This window comes from Tyto alba, unplaced genomic scaffold, assembly GCF_018691265.1.
Source record: "Tyto alba isolate M040663 unplaced genomic scaffold, T.alba_DEE_v4.0 Super-Scaffold_17, whole genome shotgun sequence".
NCBI classification, from domain to species: domain Eukaryota; kingdom Metazoa; phylum Chordata; class Aves; order Strigiformes; family Tytonidae; genus Tyto; species Tyto alba.
Window position 1 is genome coordinate 2,208,719 of NW_024881279.1, and position 14,516 is coordinate 2,223,234.

The window sequence follows — 14,516 nt, forward strand, 5'->3', positions numbered from 1 at the left end:
ACTTACAAAATTAAAGCATGTAGATAACATTGACTAAGTAGTCCTATTTCTGTATGTGTTTTGTGATCAGTACCACATAATTTATTGTGGAATGAAGTTTATGAAATTCAAAAGAAACATAATAGTATTTTCCAGATTTTTTCCAAAAATCTATAATGTCCACTATAAAATCATCATCTTTATCTAGTTGTGAATTCTGTAGCACAAATGTAACTTTTGATTAAATTCTATAAAGGCGATCAATAAATCTGCAAAAATCTATTATTTGCAATTAAATTCTGTAGAACTGTTCCATAAGTACACACACTGTAAGCTCAAAAAGGAGATCAGCCTTTGGATGCATCATTTTTTGATGTGGATGCTCCTCCTAATAAAAAATGATGGCAAACAAAAATAGATTTTCTGTCATGGGTGGAATTGTTCTTTTTCTTAATGCACTCCAAATATTTCTGTAAAGCATCATCTGCTCTTTAAATACATATTTTAGAACATCAATGAAAGTCAATACCTTTTGTCAATGAGTAAAATATTAAAACTAATGATCTGGGTGATATCTGACCTGTTTCTTATTTAGCTATTGATTCTGCCTCTCTTTTTTTATTTATTTCTTTTTTTTCCCCTCAAAAAACAGTTAGGGATTTGGTTTTAGAATCAGATAGAACAGCCCAGGTTGGAAGGGACCTCAAAAGATCATCTGATCCAACCTTTTGTGGGAAAGGGAGCCTGGATGAGATAATCTAGCACCCTGTCCTGTTGCATCTTGAAAACCTCCAGCTCGGGGACTCCACCACGTCCCTGGGCAGGTTGTTCCAGTGACTGATTGTCCTCATGGCAAAATAAAATTCTTTCTTAAACTGAGATTAAATTTCTCCCACTGCAACTTGTACCCGTTGCCCTTTGTTTTCTCCATGTGGCCACATGATTTTCTTTTCTAAAAACAAAGTGACAGGGGTGAAACATTTAAAAGCTGTTTCAGCTATCTCTTCTTGATCCAAGTAATTATTCTGGCTATTTTTCTGAGCCAGGAGCTAACAACAGGGTTTATTTTGGTCAGCTGTAAACAAAGCACTGTGCTTCTATTTATCAAATTACTTTGCTTTTATCTGAAGGTCAGGATGAAAAACACTGACTGAGCACCTGAGATAAATGGGAACCAAGGCCAGTGCCCAGTGCCCTGCCTAATATTCTGGCAGCCGCTCCGGCTTTCCACCGTGGACCTTATTCCCTCTTCATGGTGTGGGAAGATGGACTTTTTGTTCAAACTGTATTTCTGATGAGTATCTTGAATTCAATAAAAGGTACGTAGCTGCAGTTTGATCGGTGGGTCTGCTGCTGTGCTGCGTGGCTGGGGAACACTACTCCTGCGCCGGGGGCGGCTGGACGCGCCCCCGTGGCCCCACGCCGAGGCTGCACGTGCCCCGGCCCCGGTGTTAAGACCCCTCAGGCACCCCCAGCCCGTGGGACGAGGCTGGGGTCAGCGGGTGGGAGCGTTGCAGAAGCCCGTGGGGATCCGTTGTGGGAGTGGGGGCCGTGGGGAGCCCCCCCCACCGTGCCGACCCACGGCGGTGGCTGTTCTGCCGCTCTGCACCCAGAGGGATTTTATTCGATGGTTGTTCCCATTCTAAAGGGTGAATTAAATTTTTCTTAAACTGGCTTATGTGACTCAATCTGTTCAATATGGTGCTGGAAAGGTAGGGGCTTCTACTTATTGTATTTACATTGATGTTGCTTTTAGTGAGAAAGTGGTACTTTTGACGTATAGATTTTAATTAAGACTGAAAATAACCTCTCAATGATATAACTAAGATCGGATGGAAAAATTCATTTTTGTATGAGTCTGAACTGCCTGTTTCAGTAATTCAGATGATTAAAAATTGAACTGGAGATTGAAGATACTAGATTAAATAAACAGTAGAGTATTTTAAGTTACATTTAATACTATTGTGAGTAAATTAAATAAGTGGCTGTCACAGGAGTGAAAGGAAGAGAAGCAATGTAGCACCTTCAGTCCTGCTTTCCGCAGGCTGACCTGTACATTTCAACACTGAATGGCTTAACCTGACACGCTGTTTGAAATGTTTCTGAATTATAATCAGCGCTGCTCAGGGAACCCACATTCCTGTGGTAATAAGCTGTTACCTGTTGCCCTCAATTATTCTTAGGCTGTCAAGTACAGTTCAACAGCCTGAAAATGGAGTCAACGGCGAAGAGGGAGGGGGAAACCCCAGAGTCCACGAAGGGCAAAGAGAAGTTTGAAAGGTTTAAATGGGTTGAGCAGCATTACATCAGCCTGTCCCCGGTCACGACACGGGGATGGCAACTGTCTGTGATGCTCGTGGGGGTGCATCTGCATCGGGAAAGGAATGCTCTCTGCGCCCCGGGGAAGCTGCGTGAGCCTTCTGAAAGCAGTGCTGGGAGAAAGTCTTGTAAACATCTGACAGAAACGTGTCTTTCTAATAAATATTGAAGTACACCCTTCCCAGAATTTGGGACTATTGGTTCTGGCACGGATTCAAGACTGTCTCTTATTGAGTGATTGATTTCTTTATTTCTGTTCTCTTCTGCCAGCCCCCGGGAACGTGATTGAGTTAAATCTGGAGAACTTTAAAAGCACAGTGAATTTATCAGGGAACGGAATGAAGGTACTTGGGTGGAGGAGGATTTGGGTGGAAGCAGGGCAGGGCAGAGTCTCGAGCTGTGCATTTGCCCACATCCTGCAGAACAAAGTAATCTCAAAAGTCTAATTTCATCTGCTCATTTGAAAGCGGCTGGGATGGGGAGGTTGGGGTATGAGAGATGGGATTCTTGATCCAAGGGGGTTTTATGCAAGGGTGTCTCCATGCTATAAAATGTTAGAGCTTGGTGGCTGGTCATCAGCTGGATCTCCATGGGCATCAGTCAGTTCCTGCCACTGAACTTCAAAAAACCATTTTCTGTTTTTATGAAAGAAGGTGGTGTAGAGCAAGTCTGCTGTGTCTGGCAGGGTATTTTCATATCCTTAATCTGGATTATACTGTACATAACCGTGTGTTTTGCTCATTCTTTCCTCCTTAGACCATTGTGCTAGAGCAGCAGAAAGCTGCTGGATGCTGGGCAGAAAAGATGAAGATCTGATGCTGAGGAGAAACAAAGATCAAGATGTGCAGGTGACACAGTTACTCATCAATCGGCACTTACCGCATAGATTCTGTATTTCAGTTACAGAATTTAAAATTTAAATCACTCTTGTAATAACAATATTACAATAGAAGGACGCGAGGACAAGTGACAGTAGGCAGTATTTATTCCCTTGTGCCAAGAATTTAAATGTGAAGAGCAGGTGCTGCAGCAGCGGCAGTGCAGGGAGGATGAGTTGCAGTTGGTAAAGCACAAAATTCCTCAGAAGCAGAAAAGAATCATAAGCATCCAAAATGCCACTGGGGAAAGCTAGAAAAGCACTGTTTTCTTTCAGATCAAGACAATTTTACCAGCATTTTTCAAATAGCTCACATGTTGGATTCTTGTTCATCCTTGTTTCTCTCAGAAAAGGACAGGCTGCCACCCAGCACTATCTGCTCTGGGGCAGGGAGCATTATCTTGCTTTGCAGCCTGCACAGCATTTTCCTCAAGCAGATAAATTAAAGAGGGTTAGTGACTCTCTGTTATTTACATATGTAATGTTTTTGTTTCCTCTACACATTCTCTGTCACAAGATTTAACCATCTCGGTAACTGCAGATTATGGCTCCTGGCTGATGTTGGTGTCCAGAGCCGTAACTGACTGCTAGGAAGTGCAAGAAATAGCTAAAATAGTCAGTAATTCAGCACAAAAACATTTCCTCATGGGCAACATGCAAATAAGTTCTTAAGCTTAAAGAATTTGGAAAAATTGCAGTAAACTTGGTTAAAATAATGGTTACCTCGCAATACAGTTATTGGCAATCCTTTTTTAATTTGTTCTAGAGAAAATTGGATTCTTTTATAAACTGGAATTGGTTTTATACCTCACAAGAATTATAAAACTTAAATTCTTTTGTTACTTTTTGTTATTATTTGGGTCAAGTCTTTGAGTCAATCAAAACTGTTGTGAAGCACAGGATGTGATTTCTGATTAACCGTTTTCTTCCCAGGACAGGTGGTGCCCAGACCCTCTCCAGAGGCGTGGAAACAAATTCAGCCAGACGCTACCGAGGAGCAGTCCTGAAATATCCTGTGGGCAGAAGGGATAAGGGCAAGGTCACTGTTTGGGGGCTTTGGACTCTTTCCCATCTGCTGTCAAGGTAAACCATCTCCTAACCTTGCAGAAACTTTTGTATCTTCAGCAGAAAAAGTGTGTAAAGGGAAGGAGTTAAGTACAGTTTAGCAGGAAACTGTATGGTGCATAGAAGAAAAATAGCTTTGAATTTTATAGTCAGCTTTAATTGATCACTTCAGCTAATCTCTTTGATATCTAACTGATGACTGCTTTAGACTTTTTTTTTTTTTTTTTTAATGAAGGGTTGAACACTGGATAAGATCTTTTACAAATACGATTAAGGAAATACACAAAATCAAGATGACTAGCTAATGCTGCACCGCTCAGCTGGTCGAGCAGGAGAGAGGATAAATATTAAATGCAATTTAATATACAACAAATTTTCAGTGTCTGGCATCCCAATGCATCAAGAAATTTTGTTTGCTTCTGGCCAGGAAAATATCCTATTCATATTGCTTGGGAAAAATAATTACACTGCTCATGCTTATTTACACATTCACAGTTTGCTGGAAAAAGGCTGATTTTCCACCATTCACTTACAGAGTTCTTTGAAGAATTCCTGCTATTTCAGTATCAGCAATACTGTACCTGTTGGGGGCTCTTGTAACCATTCAAGAGCACAACCCGAATGATGCAAGACCAAAATATTTCTCCTTACAAGAGACATCCAATGACCCATCTATATTAATGAGAAAAAAAAAAAAAAAAGTATTAAACTCATAAACACTTGAGTGAAGATCCTTCTTATTCTCTTGCAGAGGAGGTTGCAGGGGACAGGTTTTGCAGTTTGGGGCACAGCTGCAGCCCCGTTTCCCAGGCAGACGCGAGGCTGGCGTGGTGCCCTCGGGCCCTGAGCACTGTGTTACCCACGCCTCCCTCCATCTGCCCGCTCGCCCAGAAGCTCGCCCAGTAGCCCACCTGCTCGCCCAGCAGCCCACCCACTCGCCCAGCAGCCCACCCGCTCGCCCAACAGCCCACCTGCTCGCCCAGCAGCCCACCCTCTCGCCCAACAGCCCACCCTCTCGCCCAGCAGCCCACATGCTCGCCCAGCAGCCCACCCGCTCACCCAGCAGCCCACCCTCTCGCCCAACAGCCCACCTGCTCGCCCAACAGCCCACCCTTTCACCCAACAGCCCACCCACTCGCCCAGTAGCCCACCCGCTCACCCAACAGCCCACTCGCTTGCCCAGTATCCCACCCGCTCACCCAGCAGCCCACCCACTAGCCCAGCAGCCCACTCGCTCGCCCAGCAGCCCACCCACTAGCCCAGCAGCCCACCCGCTCGCCCAGCAGCTGTGGGGCAGGGAAGGCTGAACACAGCGTCCAAGCCTCGGCGCGAGCTGGCAGCCCTGGGCGAAGGGCCCGGGGCCCGTCACGTCGGGGCTGTGGGGTGGGCAGCGCCTCCCCCCCCGCTCTGCCCGCACGACTGAGCAAGGCGAGGGACGCGAGGAGCTTCCCGAAATCCGCTCCCTCATCACAGGCGGGATCCCCAGCAAGGCGGAAAACATTCACGTTCTGCCCTGCGAACCCTGCCCTGAAAAACATTCAGGTAAGGAGGTGCAACTCCGAATTTAGCCCTCCCACGTGCTAAAATAACATAAGAAACCTTAAAAAATTAAACTGCTGTCAATCCTGGATGAAAGGAAAGATAACAGGTGAGAGTTTCTCCTAATCAGTTTATTCTCCCACGAAAAAGCAGAAAATTAAGAGCTCTTCCTGTAGAAGTAGAGCTATTCTTTCTTATTTCAGTGTAAAAACAAATAAAGCATCTGGAAATACAGTGAAACTTATTATAAAGAGCTCAGTTAAGTCTTCCAAAACATTTTGAAACCAAGAGTTTTAAAATATAAAAACTCTTGCTGACTAAAGAGAATAGATTGGAACATTTTGGGTTTTAAAAAAAGTACGTCATATATTGGGAAAGAAATATGATACTGTGTCATCACACTACAGGTATAGGAATATTTTATCTGTAAGAATATATCAATGGTCCAATAAAAAAATCCCACCTGTAAGTGTAGAATATGTATTCCCAAAACATCTACAAATACACAGGCTGTACCTTAATGTCTGCAGACTAGCAATAAAGAGATAGTTACACAGCTGTATAAATTTAAACAGCTTTTATAAAGACAGATTAGGATTGAAATAGGGAGGAAAGAAGATTGTAATTAATATGAGTGGAAGAGAATAAACCAAGAATTATTGAAGTGCTGGAGTGGGATACAAAATGGGGGGTGGAGTAAGGACATTTAAACATCATATGTCACAGAAGTTAGAAGGAGAGTGGGATGTGGGAATTTCCCCTTCAGTGGAAAAATCGATGGGAAGAGCCAGGAGGAAGGGAATTATTGTATTACAGCATCAAAACCATTTTCCATTCTCAGGAAGGCTGTCTGTATTTGATGGATTTCTAGTGAGTGTGTCCCTTTAGCTTCTGCGGCATTGATATTTTCATTTCTCCAATATTCAGGGTTGTTTTCCAGGTGATCTGACAGAAAATAGCAATGACAGTTAATACATGGTTTACCTAAGCATTTTTTTTGTGGTTAGCTTTCAGAGCAATTATGAAGTTACACCATTTCTGCAAGAAGGAGAACCGAAGTGGATGCTGAAAGACAAGGGTCAGAGGCAGGACCCAGGCTGGGCTCGAGCCCGGTTTGCTCTCTGTTCTCTCCAAGCAGTTACTGAGAAACATCCTTGTAGTAAGTTTGTAAATAAATCAGTGTCAACGCACCAGCTCTCCTCGTCTTCTGCTCAAGTTGCTTTGTAGTTTGCGCCTTTCGCTGTACGTCACTTACCTGGCCTTATCCTGACATGTGTAAAATCTCAGCCAAAATCAAAGCCCGTCTTTCAAAATCTTCAGGAGAAATTTGTCACAGTTGTTTTTCATTTCTGCCCAGCTCTGTCCATACCAACCAGGGGCTGTAGTTAATTCTGCAGGGCCAGGCTCTGGTCAGCGTGGCAGCAGACTAAGCTGAGCTGCTTTTCAGACCTCGTCCTAACTCTGCTTCTAATGATAGGGGGCTTTATGGTACATGGCTTTTCACAAACGTACAATAACAGTGTGACTAACACTCTCTGAAGACTTTCTGAATTTTAGCCACTGTCCTAAAACCTGTTTTCCTTTCTATCAAGGCAGGGTTGTGATGAAAACCTTTCTTTTGGGTTCGGCAGTCACGCTCTGGTAAGTTCAGCGCTGTGCTGCCTGCAATGAATTTCTTTTCCTGTAAGGCTCAAACAAGTCTTTTCAGTGAACATTTAGATTTTCACAGCAGCATTAAGAATCAAAGCTTCTGGTCCATTTTTGTGTTGCTAGAACACTATTCATTATCTTTTTCAGTAATCTAGGAAAAAACATCCATTTTCAAATTAAAAAAAAAAAAAAATCCTCCAGAATACAGCAAATTCAAAGAAGGATTTTACAAGGTACATGTGTTGGAAGGGAATATCGGTGCCGAGGGAAGGGTTGGGATAGCACACATCACAGAGAAAACTTTTTCTCGTGCATGTACCCAGCAGTTATGTGTCGTCTTCCATATCCTGTTCATTTGTGAAGTTCACAAAGCAGCAAGTGGATCTTAGTTATGTCCTTTAATGTCAGCAAGAATTCTTAAAACCTAGGTGCAATCTAGGAAAACCTGGATCAGCAGAAGGCTACCCAGCAGTTCTGGGCTCATGGATTTGCAGGCAGGTTTGCTGTTAGTGACTCGACTGACTGAAGCCCCCCCTGCCCCCGAGAAGGGGACAGCTGCTGCCACGGGGCCCCAGAGATGGTCTCTTCCAGTGAAAAGTCGTGAAAATCTTCAGCACGGATTCATAGTGACAAACCAGTGACCCTCCTCCCCTTTTTCCCATGTTAAATTTAATGCAGCTTTTCACATTTCACACAAGGATATTAAGAAAGAAATTAACCTAGAAACTTCAATTAGTCCTAATCCCAACGAGGTCCCTGGGAAGGGATAACCAAGCAAACAAACTTAACATTTCCCCAGCCAGGCCAACTGGCAGGATGGTGCTTTCTGGAAAATTAATCAAATCAGTGGCCTGGAGAAAATTGCCCAGGATGACTTTCTCAGCGTTTACAGGAACTTCTGCCAGGTGTTAATGTTATTCATGCAGTGTAGGTGAGTGGAAAACTGTAATTCATACAAATAACACAGGGGTTTTATATTGCCCTGATAAAGATCTTATGTGCCTTCCAGACAGCTGCAGCAGCTACGGAGCCACCTCAGACAGGCGGTGCTTGGGCAGGACTTTGGCCTTTTGCTGCACTATTGATCTGTATGTTCTGGAGTTTTTCAGTCTCACTCCAAAGTTTCTTAGGCAAGACTATTATTTAAGATCATAAACCAAACTAATGGGCTTTGGTGTATTTTATGTATCAGTTCTGCTATTCCAAACAGGGTAGAGCTAGACAAAATTACAAATTATTGTGTGCATTTGCCTTTTATAGCAGAAGATCTTGCATAAACAGCCTGTGGGACGAGGACACCCATGACTGCCTTTGGCTGTGACAGCAGTGCTCATCTTTCACGATGTGACCCATATGGAAGTGGAGAAGAGTGCTGTGAGTGTAATGTATCTGATAAGGTTTACTCATGGACTTTACCGCTTGTGAGTTTTGCTGGCAATTACTGGAGCGAGATAAAAGTGTTCCAGGAAGAGAGGAGAGGAAAAAAAAAAAAAAAAAAAAAAATGACAAACCTCCAAATATGCAGAGGAGTATCTTAGTTTTACAGATGCACATAGCATTGATCAAAATGCCACCTGCACACCCTGGCTGGTACCCTGGATTATACAGTTTCCCCGAGTTTACAGGATACATAAAATATATATTTAATGAAGCAGTCACCAGTCTGTGGATCCAATAGGCTTAGGAAGTAGAGTATGGGATTTATATGCCCAATTCCTGTTCACAACAGATTATTTGAGAGCAAAAGAGGAAAAGGGAGCCATTTCACCATAGTAACTCTTGTTAATTTTTATGATTTAGAGAGTGGAGTCCCAAAGTGTTCAGAGCAAGCTCAGGCGCTTTCTGGAATCTTTCAGGGACATGCGGGTCCTTGTTGCATATTTGGTAAAGGCGGGGCGTTTAGCAGCGTCAGGGTCCCAGCCCACCTCCCGAGGCGTAAGGGGGGTGCCAGGGGCCCCTGGCCAGCACCGGAGGGGGCTGGGCTGTGGAGGGGGAGAACAGCCACCAAATGTTGGTGTAACACGGAACTCAGTCAAGACTTTTCCCAGCACGCTTGTCTGAAGTTAGCTCGGGCACGCATTCAGGTGCTGGACTGAGGAGTCCTGGGCCGAGTCACCTTCAGGGGTGCCCGTGTCTCCGCACGGGCTCGGGGAGTGGGGCTGCACCTCCCGGGCAGGATGAGGCCAGCCCCGAGTCCGTCTGTGCAAGTCAGTGTCTGGCGGGGTCCCCACGTTCCAGGGGGTTGAGATGGCGATAACCACGGGTCACTCCGCTCTGTTCTCCCTCTTCGGCCCTTTCCAGGCAGTTTGAGATCCCAGGATCTCTCCAAATTTGGAGAAAATCTCATCTAAAAGTGCATCTTCCATTTTTAGAGCGCCTCTCGAGAAAGCCTGATGCTGGGATCCTGGGGGCAGCCCGAGGCAGGGGAAAGCAGGCGAGGATGCGTTATCCTCCCTGCGCAGAGCTCTGCCCATCTGTCCTCCAACACCCGCGTCTGCTTCTGACAGGGATGGACCGTACATTCAGGAAACATTTTGTTTCAATTTGAATTAATTTTCTGTAATCGTTAACAGCAATTTCTAATCAGAATGACATCCACCGATGGATGATAATAGTCCCCCAGAATTGAAATGGATACTGAAATCTTTAGCTCAATCCTTATTAAAATGTTAGTGACTACCAGTTTTAAACACACATTTTTAATTGTGAAAATTGTTGTTATATGAATTACAATCAAGTCCTAATACGCCCGACTTAGAAAAAAATATATTTGAAAATACATTTCAAGCTATTGCTTGGACTTCAGCCTAATACATCTTAACTGTTATAATTGCTTTCTCTGAATAGATTTGGTCACACAAGAAACACTTTAGTAAATTTTAGGAGGGGAAAAAATGGACATAAAGAACAGGCTTTCTTCACACTATTTTTATTTCAGTGCGCATCAAATCCTGGTTTTATAACTTATTAATGATAAATTGATCTCAGGAGATATTAACTCTGTATTTACAGAGTGTTTAGACATGCTGGGGGCTGTTTTAAATGTACCAGCTGCTCAGTGCTGATTTAAGCACACAGATGTTCTTATTAGCATAACATTCAAATTCAGTGCCCTTCTTATCTGCATCCTCCAAATGCACAAAAACAACGGCACCAGCAGCAGCAGCAGCACCGGAGATTCGTGCGGGAAAAGCCTCTTCTCTGCCGGGGTGTCCCTTGCAGCCGAGAGCATCATCCCAACCCACCTCCCCGCGTCTTCTCCCGCATGCAGGTCCCCCCCGTGAGAAGAGGGGTGATCCCGGCGGGGGGTGCGTGGTGGGGATGGAGGGATGAGGCTTCTCGCAGGTGATTCGGTGGAGCTGCCCAGGCTCGGGGCTGAACAGCCCTTGGGTCACATGTAAGCAACTAAAAAATGGGGACGGCCTTCTGCTTGGAGGTGTTCCGGTGCACTTGGCTGTGTTTGCGTGTTGTTGCTGCCGTGCTTTCCTTGGCGGTGATCTTTTTCAGCTCTGCTCCTGCCCTTGCTTTGTATTTTCGAGGCATGAGCTGTAATGGGAAGTAATGTTAGTGGTCTTTGAACCAAAGGAGCTGCAGATAATGACAGCAAATTGGCGCCTGGCTCCGTGAGTTGCATGTTACAGAAATGTGCCTGAATCACAGTTCAGGACTGGAGTACTACAGAACTGAAAAGGTCAAATCCAAACCCGGGCCGACTCTCTCCTGGCATGTTTTAATGTTGCGGGGAGGTCTGTCCATCTCTCCGGTGACAAAGCAGCAGAAACCTCGTTACAGCTTTTCCGAATCATCTTGGAATTCTCCCAGGCATTCACAGTAATCTTCAAGGTTTAAAAAGTTCATTTAAGTTTTCTTTCCTTATTGGATATTTTAAAATATACTTTCTATTGTTAATCATGATGAAGATTACAGCAATTATGACGTACATCTAAAGCAAGTGTTATCACAGGGGATATAAAGCCCTTTTACAGGGGGACTGTTCTCTCCAGGTAGCAGAGGTGTGAGAATAACATTTAGCTTCTCATTTTCAGTTTTCCATTTCAAGTCCTATATTGTTTCCCAGAGAAAAAAAAAAAAATCTTATGATTATTTCAGTTTACCCATGAACTGGAGTTTTATTAAATTTCACCAGAAATCTCCATTAATTTCAGCTCAGCCTCCTAAATGTACCACTCTTCCATGGTATGAATAAACATCAGGACTTCTGAATATTTTAGGCCTATATCAAATTTTTTATTTTTCTGGTTTTGTTTGACCTTCCTCTCTGCTTTTATGGCTGTTAAACCACTCTGGTCCTCAAATATTTTCTCACTGGGATATTTTTTGTATGATTTTTCCACATATATACTTTTGTTCCTCATTTTCCTTGCAATAACATTGACTACCTCATAGCATCTGATGGCTGCATTTTAATACCTTGTGGTTTTAGACTGTATGGTTTCAATATCTGGAAGCTTTACTCAAGAGACCAGGACCACAGGAGGAACACAAAGAGAGGCTGTTTGGTGGCTCCTTGCTCCCTCATAAGAAACATCCAGCTACCCAGTAGAAATATAAAGTTATGACAACAACAGAACTGGAAATAACTTCAAAGTCAAACTGGTATCTTGTGAAAGATGAGGAAAATGGTACAAAGAAAATATCAAAGGCTCAAGAAGGATTTTCCTAGGCATTTTGTTACAGAAGTCTTTACCACCCCCTGCAGAGGCAATCAAGACTAATGGGAACATTAGTACAGCAGAGGACTACATATCAAAAGAGTCCCTGGAGCAAATAACACCCAGTAACTAGAGCATCACTGGCATCGTACTCCAAAACACCCCCCTCTGTCACAGAAATGAGTAAAAGGGTCGTAAACAGCAGAGAGAAAATTTTTGCCTGGTGACTGCAAATAAGCACCCAGCAGAGCTGTTAAAAGTTGCTTGCTGAAGAGAAAAATATGATTCTTCTAGTTTTATGGGCCATGTTCAGATAGCTCTTACTCCTATACCATAAATCCAATTTTCACATAGATTAAACGGAAAGCCATCACAGGCTCTGCTGAATAATGCACTGGATTGTCATGCCTCTGCAGCGTGATGTGCACCGAATCAATCCTCTTCTGCACTCACACCTGCGGCCGCAGTGGCTACCACTCTCACTGCAACGCTTGCCACCTGGGATGCTTGGCTTCACAGCAATACTTTCCACTCCAAGAATGAGAAATACCATAAAGACCTTCACGGATGTTCATGTGGGATCTCAGTTCTTGCATAAACACTTGGATCATTTATGTATATTTTTAAACTTAATTAAAAAAAAATGTTTATGATAGAGTTTAAGCTGAAAAGAGATGGCTTGGGCAGTACCTGATTCCTCTTGAAGAATGCTCAGAGGTGGCTGCACTGGCGTACGGTCACCGAAGAGTACGAGGGCATGTGAGGAGGAAAGCAGATAAATGCATTTCTCATCAATTTAGCAAGTGTGTCTTTGTGCACTGATGGCAGCAGCTCACAAAATGCTCAAGTCCCAGTGTTGTGGCAAAGCTGAGCATCGTCCTGGGAGCTAGTGGCTATGCCTGGGGGGAACTCTTGCTTTGCAAAAAGTGTTTTTTCCAGGTGTAGCATTAAACACTGGCTCCCTTCTCAAAAATCACAGTGTCCTGATTGGTCTCTCAAGTACTCTGATGTTTGCTGATATCGCTGTAAGTGTGAATAACAGAGCTTGAATCTTACTGATTTGCAAGAACTTGGGAATATTTTGAATATGAAGTATGTGATGCAGGGAAATGTGGTGCCACATAAAGTATGCTGTGTGCCATGATTAATGCTAAATGAAAAGAAATGCCACTGACTTGTGCGTTCTGAACAAACAACTCGAGTGAGCTGATGCAGCAAGAGGTACTCGGAGGTTGCTCCTTGCTCTATTCAGATCAAAGGAAAAGATCAAATCTCTAATCAGATATTGCTGGATATACGTAAGATATTGCATCGTGTATGAGGCAGCACCTCAGTCACTCAAGTATCAACATTTGTACATTTTTCTCAATTTTGTTTTTTTTTTTTTTTTCCTTCAAGTCTTTGTGGGTGTTTGAGAAATGAGGCAGGCTTTCCACGTGTGCATCCATTGATGGCCAGTTTGGGACACTTCTCTGAAGGCACGGTCCTGCTAAGCCTTGCAATCGGTGTAAATTTAATGCTCCCCTGGCTCAGCAGCAACAGGGTTGGGCTCGTCTGTCGTTCTGCATTCCTGGCACTATTGCTTCTGGTCTGCATGCCTGCGTTTCTGTTAATGATGATTACTTCACACCGATTTGTTCTTGTGCTGATTGCTGGTGCTCTCTTATGTTTTGCTGTGTGCAAGTACACTAGGGAGTACTTGCCTGTGTGCTTGTTTCATCATTTAAAATGCTTTAAGAGAGGGCTTATACAAGTCATCTATATTTTTATTATTCGCACCTACGTGTTAAAATTAATCTTCTCATACTAATGTGAAGAACTAAATCCCAGGCATGTTAACATCCCTGGGTTTGGGGGGGTTCCTTTGGCTTCGTGTGAACCAGGCTTTCACCCAGGATTGCCGTATCCTTGTTCTTGAGCCATTTCTATCAGCCGGCGTCTTTGAGGGAGTGATACCTGGTTTAAACTTCTAAAAACACAACCAGGCTGACTCAGGGCAAGCCACCTCCTGCCGGAAAGCTTTGCAGAGAGATCTGTTTAAATGCCTGCTGTTCTGTGCCCTCCGGTTCAGTGCTGAATACTAAACATGTTTGGTTAAAATGAGAGTCAGCTTGAACGCTTTGGACTTGAATCTTATGTGAAAATGGGTAGCTAAAAATAAACCTATAGAGATTCCTGGAAGCAACACTGGGGTGTGGGTGGGAGAGATGGGCAGGACATTTTTGAGATGTCATCTCTTTTCTCACTCAGTTGGGTTGAAAAATTTAAATTCTAAAGATTTTCCTGAAACAGTATTCAGCATTACGAATTTGCGTTCTCAATCAGCGCATCACATTTAGATTTTATCACACAGTAATTTCTTCTGGGTTTGTCCTTGGAACTTCTTTAAACCAGAAGCGAGCAACAGTTTCTAA

At 43.6% G+C, this 14,516-nt stretch overlaps 2 long non-coding RNA genes across 6 annotated transcripts; both read left to right on the top strand.

The window, feature by feature from the left end:
• The first annotated feature begins 1,123 nt into the window (after window positions 1–1,123).
• Window positions 1,124–5,442, top strand: LOC116964905. Of its 5 annotated transcripts, none has more exons than XR_004409023.2 (5): window positions 1,124–1,298; window positions 2,569–2,642; window positions 3,055–3,146; window positions 4,114–4,258; window positions 4,992–5,442. It is a non-coding gene; the product is annotated as an uncharacterized LOC116964905 (long non-coding RNA). The 5 variants fall into 5 exon arrangements; XR_004409022.2 differs by lacking the exon at window positions 4,992–5,442 and adding an exon at window positions 4,476–4,962; XR_004409021.2 differs by lacking the exon at window positions 4,992–5,442 and adding an exon at window positions 4,776–4,962.
• A 255-nt stretch (window positions 5,443–5,697) lies between these two features.
• On the top strand, window positions 5,698–6,972 carry LOC122153278. Its single transcript, XR_006165125.1, has 2 exons — window positions 5,698–5,782; window positions 6,787–6,972. It is a non-coding gene; the product is annotated as an uncharacterized LOC122153278 (long non-coding RNA).
• The last annotated feature ends 7,544 nt before the right edge of the window (window positions 6,973–14,516 follow it).